Source organism: Ranitomeya imitator, chromosome 6 (assembly GCF_032444005.1).
Source record: "Ranitomeya imitator isolate aRanImi1 chromosome 6, aRanImi1.pri, whole genome shotgun sequence".
NCBI classification, from domain to species: Eukaryota; Metazoa; Chordata; class Amphibia; order Anura; family Dendrobatidae; genus Ranitomeya; species Ranitomeya imitator.
In genome coordinates this window covers 557,677,188-557,684,597 of record NC_091287.1, presented here as the reverse complement: position 1 = coordinate 557,684,597, position 7,410 = coordinate 557,677,188, and positions in this window count along the sequence as shown.

Here is a 7,410-nt window from a genome sequence, read left to right as displayed (position 1 = left end):
TCCTGGCTCAAGCTGATACTGTGCGAATGGTTAATGCTGCCTTTCCAGGCTCTGCCTTTGTAGCCAGCACTGATCAGCAGCGAGCAGGCCTATCTGGGACTAAGTCCTAGTATTCCTATACTGAGCATGCCCACGGGACGACCTCCCATTGGAGGTCGGGGGTCACATGCTTAGGTCCTATTGGACCATCAAGAAGGTCCCGGAGCGCTACTGCTGTAAAAGGTTTGCATGGCCGCTCGGCATGCGCTAGTGTAAACTTGCTAATGTGTATGTGTGTGGATGTATGACTGTCGATGGAAGAAAGCTCTGAATCATTTCCATCCCTAGCGTTGTTGCCTGCTCCCGAATGGTGGAAGCTACCTAGCGCCAGACAGTGCTACTCTGCACATCCAGCACACAATTCAGCGTCTCTCAGCAGCAACTGCCAGTGCGGTGCCGTGTGCTTTCCTGGCCCTTGTTAGGGTGGTTAGTGGCGTCCGCCAGAGCGGCTCTGTACACACTCTTGTGCGGTAAATTATGAGTTCGAAGAAGAATCGAAACCGCACTTAAGGGGGTAATAATTCTAAGGCAAATGTACGTAGCCTACAAAAACAAATACTGGAAATACCTCTGTGAGGAAAAAAGAGGAGATAAAATTGTATATATATACCTGGGGGAAGAAGGGAGGAGGAAATAAATGGTGTGCTGGAGGGCCCACATAGGATGGATGGTACGTGACTACAATGAAATAATACATATGTGATATAATAATAATCATCAATACAAAAGCTGATAAAATGTAAGGTACGTATAGGATAATAGCTGACCTATTGTATAAATTTCTTCCAGCAAGTAAAATGGCTGTAAGATAGGTGGTATGCCTCTGGTAGATCCGGTGTAGGTAGCACACTAATGTCTGGACTCCTACAGGCTACACAAATAAATAGCTGTGAACCAGCATGAGTGAAGTGTGAATATCAACTGATCCAAACTTGTGTCTGGACACCGAACGGCAGGCAGGGCGCTGACACCGGTGAGCCGACGGGTATGCTGCTGCAGAGGCAAGGCGGGCGTCTGTGGGCTGCAGGTGCAGGTGCACTACGCAGAGCCAGAGGAAGCCCCGGCCGGTGACGTCTCTGGATGCGTGCAAGGAAAGAAAAAAATTCCCGACAAAGGACACAGCATATGCGTCACAGGTCGGATTGGCACCGACTTTCATGACGCATATGCTGTGTCACAGGTCAGGAAGGGGTTAATGCTTTGTGCCCAAACAGTAGTTTCTGACCACATATAGGGTGCTAGCAAACTCGAGAAATTACACAACAAACTGTATGGTCCATTTTTTATTTCTACTCTTGGGAAAATGAAAAAGGTTTATGCTACAGCAACATTTAGGTGGAAAAAATGTGCTGTTTCATTTTCATGTCCCAGTGTTATAAAGTTCTATGAAGCACCTGTGAGATCTAGGAGCTCTCAATAGCCATACATGACTTACTCGAGGGGTGTAGTGTCCAAGATGGGGCCACATGAGTGGCATTTCTGTTGTGTTAGCATGTCATTGGCTCTTCAAATTAAACATGGTGCCAACAATCTATTCCAGCCAAATGTGCTAGAATAGACATTGGCTAGAATAGATTTGTCTGAATACTGCAATAGTTCACATAGCGGGAGGACCAATGAAGTCTGAATGGATGCCCCATCTCGTTTAGGACATTTAACTGTCAGCGATCGGACCTGGCTCTAATCACTGAGGCTAGAAGCCGGTGTCAGTTACATAACACAGACAGGACCAGTTCCTGCGCCCCTAAACATATTCACATCATGACATAGTAATACATTATTGGGCAAAAAGGGGTTATATCCAAAAATGTGAATTATTCAACTATTTACAAATTAAACATGGCTGAAAGCAGGGGCTGGCTGGCAAATTTTGGCCTGGGGGACATGGGATCCCTACTGATATTGTGTTGGACCAGTTTAAAAATTTTGGAGGGCATTTATCACTCATGTGGAGATACGCTTGTCATTCTCTTCTGAATTTCAGCCACAGTCTAATGGGCAAACTGAGGGTTAACCAGAATCTTGAGACTTATCATAGGTGTTTTGTGTCTAAGAAAGAGGATTGAGTTACCTACTTACCTCTAGCTTAACTTGCGGTAAATAATCACTGTCATGAGTCTACTGGCCAGTCCCCGTTTTTCAGGTCATATGGGTTTCATCCTCAGTTCAGCTCATTTAATAGGAATTGTTCTTCTGGAATACCTGAAGAACGATTTTCATCATCTATTATGTCTGTGTGGTTATTGATAATTTGAAAAAGATGGGGTCCAAATATAAGAGTGTGGCTGATCGGAGACATTTGGTGCTTCTGGACCTGTGTGTTGGTGACTTGGTGTGGTTGTCCTCAAGGATCATTAAGTTGAAGGTTCCCGCTTGGAAACTGGGTCCAACGTTCATTGGTACTTATAAGATTGTGGCCGTCATCTATCCCGTAGCATTCCACCTTGCTTTGCCACTCACGTATAGGATCCGTAATGTGTTTCATCGATCTCTACTCCAAAGAAAATACGATGTGTCCTTAGTACCATCACTGATTCCACCATCTCCAGTCATGGTGAATGGAAATTTGCAAATTAAAATAGCCAAGATCGCTGATTCTTGCTTAGTTCTTCGGTTGCTTCATTATCTGATACACTGGAAGGGATACAGTCCTAAAGAGAAGAGGTGGGTACCAGCATCTAACGTCCATGCAGCCATGCTGATCCGGACTTTACAAGTGGAACACCCTGATATGCCCGATTCTGAAGTTCTGGAGATCCCTAGAAGAGGGGGTACTGTCATGGGTTTACCGCGACAAAGAGGAGCCAGAAGACCACAGAGTCTGATTTCTCCTACTCCTGCATGGATTAAAGCACTTTACATTCTTATAAATGGTGAACATTTCTTTGGGCAATGCAGGTGTTAATCTGCTCTGTTGGGACCTCCCACTCCCATCCTGGCTAACACTCATTGTCAGAAGTAGCTTATGCTGCATGGCTGGAGTTTGTTGCTGGTGGTTATTCGATAAGGCGTTTGGTGGATTTATCTGTGATGATTGCTAGGTTTTGAGTGTGAGATAATTCCCTTTCTTCTCCTACTTTGGCTTAACCTCATTCTCCACTCCCTGGTGTTTACCTCTATTATATGTGTTAGTATATTTGTATGTTTGATATTTTTTGTTACTCCTGTTTGTATTACCTTGTTAGTTTGGTTGGTGTATCACAGTACACTACTACTCCCCTCTTCCCTGTGTGAGTGAAGGGTACAGACTGGGGGCAGATTCAGGAGCTAAGGCAAGGTACGTGGCCTCAGCATCTTCACCATCAGAAGTAACCCAGGCAAAAGGGCAACATGGGCGCCCTCTAGCACTAGGGACAGGGAAGGAGCTTCTGATCCCAGGATACCCGACAACGAAGTTGTGACAAGAGGGGAATCGTGACAGTGTGTGAACAGCGCACTATCGCGATTCAGCAACCGCAGGGACAGAGGGACTAGAGAAATGTGTCTATAGAACTCGGAAAACCCCTTTAACCTAAAGAGGCAGAAACAGAACCTAGTTTACTGCCATTACTTGCTTTACTACATATAAATACTGCTCTCTCCAGGATCCAACGCTGCTCAGCTCCTCTCTCCGGGATCCGGCGCTACTCTGCTACTCTCTCCGGGATCCAACGCTGCTCTGCTACTCTCTCCAGAATCCAACGCTGCTCTGCTGCCCTCTCCAGGATCTTGCACTGTTCTGACGCTCAGTCCAGGATCCAGCGCTGCTCTGATGCTCTGTCCAGGATCCAGCGCTGCTCTGATGCTCTGTCCAGGATCCAGCGCTGTTCTGACGCTCTGTCCAGGATTCAGCGCTGCTCTGACGCTCTGTCCAGGATCCACCATTGTTCAGCTGCTCTTCTCAGTGATGTCACTGCTCTGCAAACTTTCCTGCTCATGCTGCATTTTTCCTCTTCATGATCTGGAAGTAGCTTTTACAATGTAAGTCTATAGAGCGTCAGAACCAGGCCCCATATACTCACATTGTAAAAGAGATTTCAGGCTCACACAGACCGCCAACATGTGACTAAAGAGGAGTAAGGTGACGCTGAATACCAGAGAAGATAGTGATAGGTGAGTATATTAACATACTGACACACACACACACGTATGTTTAGGGTGAAAAAAGTTCTGCTTCTTTGAAGCAGAATATAATTGGCCTGCAGATCTAGCCTATCTGAGTAGTGGACCTAGTTACATTTAGACACGTAGTGTGAATAAAGCCTATGGGTTTGTCACATTAGAATTGATGCAATCGGCCATGACGAAAAAGAAAAAACACAAAAAAGGAAGTGAAAAGTCCCGCTTTACAGAGCCATAGAGGACAGCAGTAAAGCTTTTCTACACCCCTAAATATCTTTTTTATAAGATGTGGGTCCATCTTATAGTCCGGGTTTAACCCCTTTCCGACATTGGGCGTAATAGTACACCTACGTCAGAATACCTCCATTTGATTTGGGCTCCGGTGCTGAGCTCAGAGGTCTCCAGCAGACTTCTATGGTTGTCATAGCTGTATTGGTGTGAGCGCCGCCTCGTGGTCGGCACTCATAGCAAGTGAGCATTTCTGCTACATACAGGCGATCTGATTACCACCTGTGTGTAGCAGAGCAGATCAAAGTAGAGCAGTTTCTAGTCTAGTCTAGTCTCCCTAGCCGTATTCAAACACCGACCGGTTCAGTTTTTTTGTGCGTTCAAAAGTATCTGTCAATATTTTGGATGGACTTTTCTTTTTTTTGAATCCTATTTTTTTTAATCTGGTCTTCTTCAAAAAACTCCCTGTCTGTGGAACATTTTTTTCTGATCCGCCTGTATTGACCATATGGGATATTTTTAATCCATTTGGGGTAATGTCCAACTTAGAAGTTTTATTTATTAATCATCAATTACCGTTCTTCGATTTTCTCCCTCATATTCATAAAAGCCTCTTTAATATCTGGGATTAATTGTATAACAGCAAACTTATTACATTGATTTGTTTTTACAGCCCTATGTCATCAAGCTACCTTCCCAAATTTAGGATTCCTCTCATCTGAAAAGTACCAAATACCGTATTTTCTGGTGCATAAGACGACTGGGCGTATAAGACGACCCCCAACTTTTCCATATAAAATGTCGAGTTTGGGATATACTCGCCGTATAAGACGGGGGTCATCTTATACGCCCAGTCATCTTATACGGCATGTGCGGTGCGGATGGTTCCCAGGGTCTGGAGGAGACTCTTCTTCAGGCCCTGGGATCCATATTAATGCAAAAAAAAATAAAAATTATGGGATATACTTACACTCCGATGGCCCGTGGCTCTCAGCGGTGCAAGCGGCGGCCTCCGTTCCTAAGGACGCATTGAGCGAAGGACCTTCGATGACGTCGGGGTCGTGTGACCGTGACGTCATCGAAGGTCCTTCGCTCAATGCATCCTTAGAAACGGAGGCCGCCGCTTGCACCGCTGAGAGCCGCGGGAGGGTAAGTATATCCCATATTTTTTATTCTTTTTTTTACATGAATATGGATCCCAGGGCATGAAGGAGAGTCTCCTCTCCTCCAGATCCTGGGAACCATACAGGACCGCTCCCTGCACACACCTTACCTGGCGTATAAGACGACCCCCGACTTTTGAGATGATTTTCAGGGGTTAAAAAGTCTTATACGCCGGAAAATACGGTAATTATTAATTTTTCTTTACGCTGGACACAAGTTCATTATATTCCAACATTAGACATGATTTGGGCCTTAAGACCATCCGACACCATTGTAGTCTGGACAAATCATTGCCTGACAATCAAGAACATTTCCTGCTGGATGGTATTAGATTTGTGTTGGAAAACAATGTATTTTTCTACGGTGTGACCTAGCGCCAGGTGAGGGGCGCGGGATGGGTACACGATTTGTACCCAGTTATGCCAACCTATTCATGGATCTCTGAGTCTGCACACACCGCTCGGTCTCCCCTGCCGGTGGGTCATATTCTGTTTTATGGATGACTTATTTTTCATATGGACAGGGATCCCGGGGGAGGCGGACTCCTTTGTTCATCAGCTTAATGAAGATTCTTTTTCTATAATAAGAATTCAATTTCTGGATTTGACAATCTATAAAGATGAGTGAGATGTTGTTCACACAGACATTTTCTAAAAATCTCAATGTGAACAGCTACCTGGAGTTTTCAAGTGGACATTATCCCAAATGGATTAAAAATATCCCATAAGGTCAATAAATCCCCCAAAAATGGAGGCAGCACAACAGTAAGTAGAAAATTACATGCAATTTAATTGCCCATGTGGTGACGTTTCGGTCCAAGGTGTGGACCTTTCTCATGTGGTCAATAGAAACGGATCCGAAAAAAATGTTCTATAGACGAGGAGTTATTTGTGGAAGCCCAGGTTTAAAAAAAAAAAAAAAAAAAAAAAAAAAAAGATTCAGGGAAAGTATTCTTCCAAAATGTTAAAAGATGCATTTGAATGCATAAAAAAAACCTTAATAGACAAAACGCTTGAATACGGCAAGGAAGTCTTAACCCCTTAAGGGCCAGGGGTATTTCCGTTTTTGCGTTTCCATTTTCTGCTCCCCTTCTTCCTAGAGCCATAACGTTTTTATTTTTCTGCTAATATGGTCAGGTGAGGCCTTGCTTTTCGCGGGACGAGTTGTACTTTTACACAACACCACTGAAAACCCACAAAATACAAAGTGCGGTGAAATTGCAAGAAAAGTGCAATTCCACAATTGTTTTTTGGATTTTTATTTTTTAATATGTTCACTAAGTGCTAAACTGACCTGCCATTATGATGCTCCAGGTCATTACGAGTTCATAGATACTTAACATGTCTAAGTGGTGAAAAAAAAATCCAAACGTTGTTTAAAATAAATAAATAAATTGCCCCATTTTCCGATACCCGTAGCGTCTCCATTTTTCGTGATCTGGGGTTGGGTGAGGGCTTACTTTTTGCGTGCCGAGCTGACGTTTTTAATGATACAATTTTGGTGCAGATACTTTCTTTTGATCACCAGTTATTGTACTTTAATGCAATTTCGTCGCGACCAAAGAAAAGTAATTCTGGAGTTTTTACTTTTTTTCTTGCTACGCCGTTTAGTCGGTCGGGTAAATCCTTTTTCTTATTGCTAGATCGGGTGATTCTGAACTAGGCAATGCCTAATATGTGCATGCTTTTTTATTGTAATATTTTAATGGGGCAAAAGGGGCGTGATTTGAACCTTTATATTTTTTATATATTTAAATACATTTTTTTTTTAGTTTTGGCATACTTCAATCGTCTTTATGGCAGACTAGAAGCTTCCATAACCTGATCAGCTCAGCTATATACATATCTGCTGTTCTAAAAAGCTGATGTGCCGGGAAAG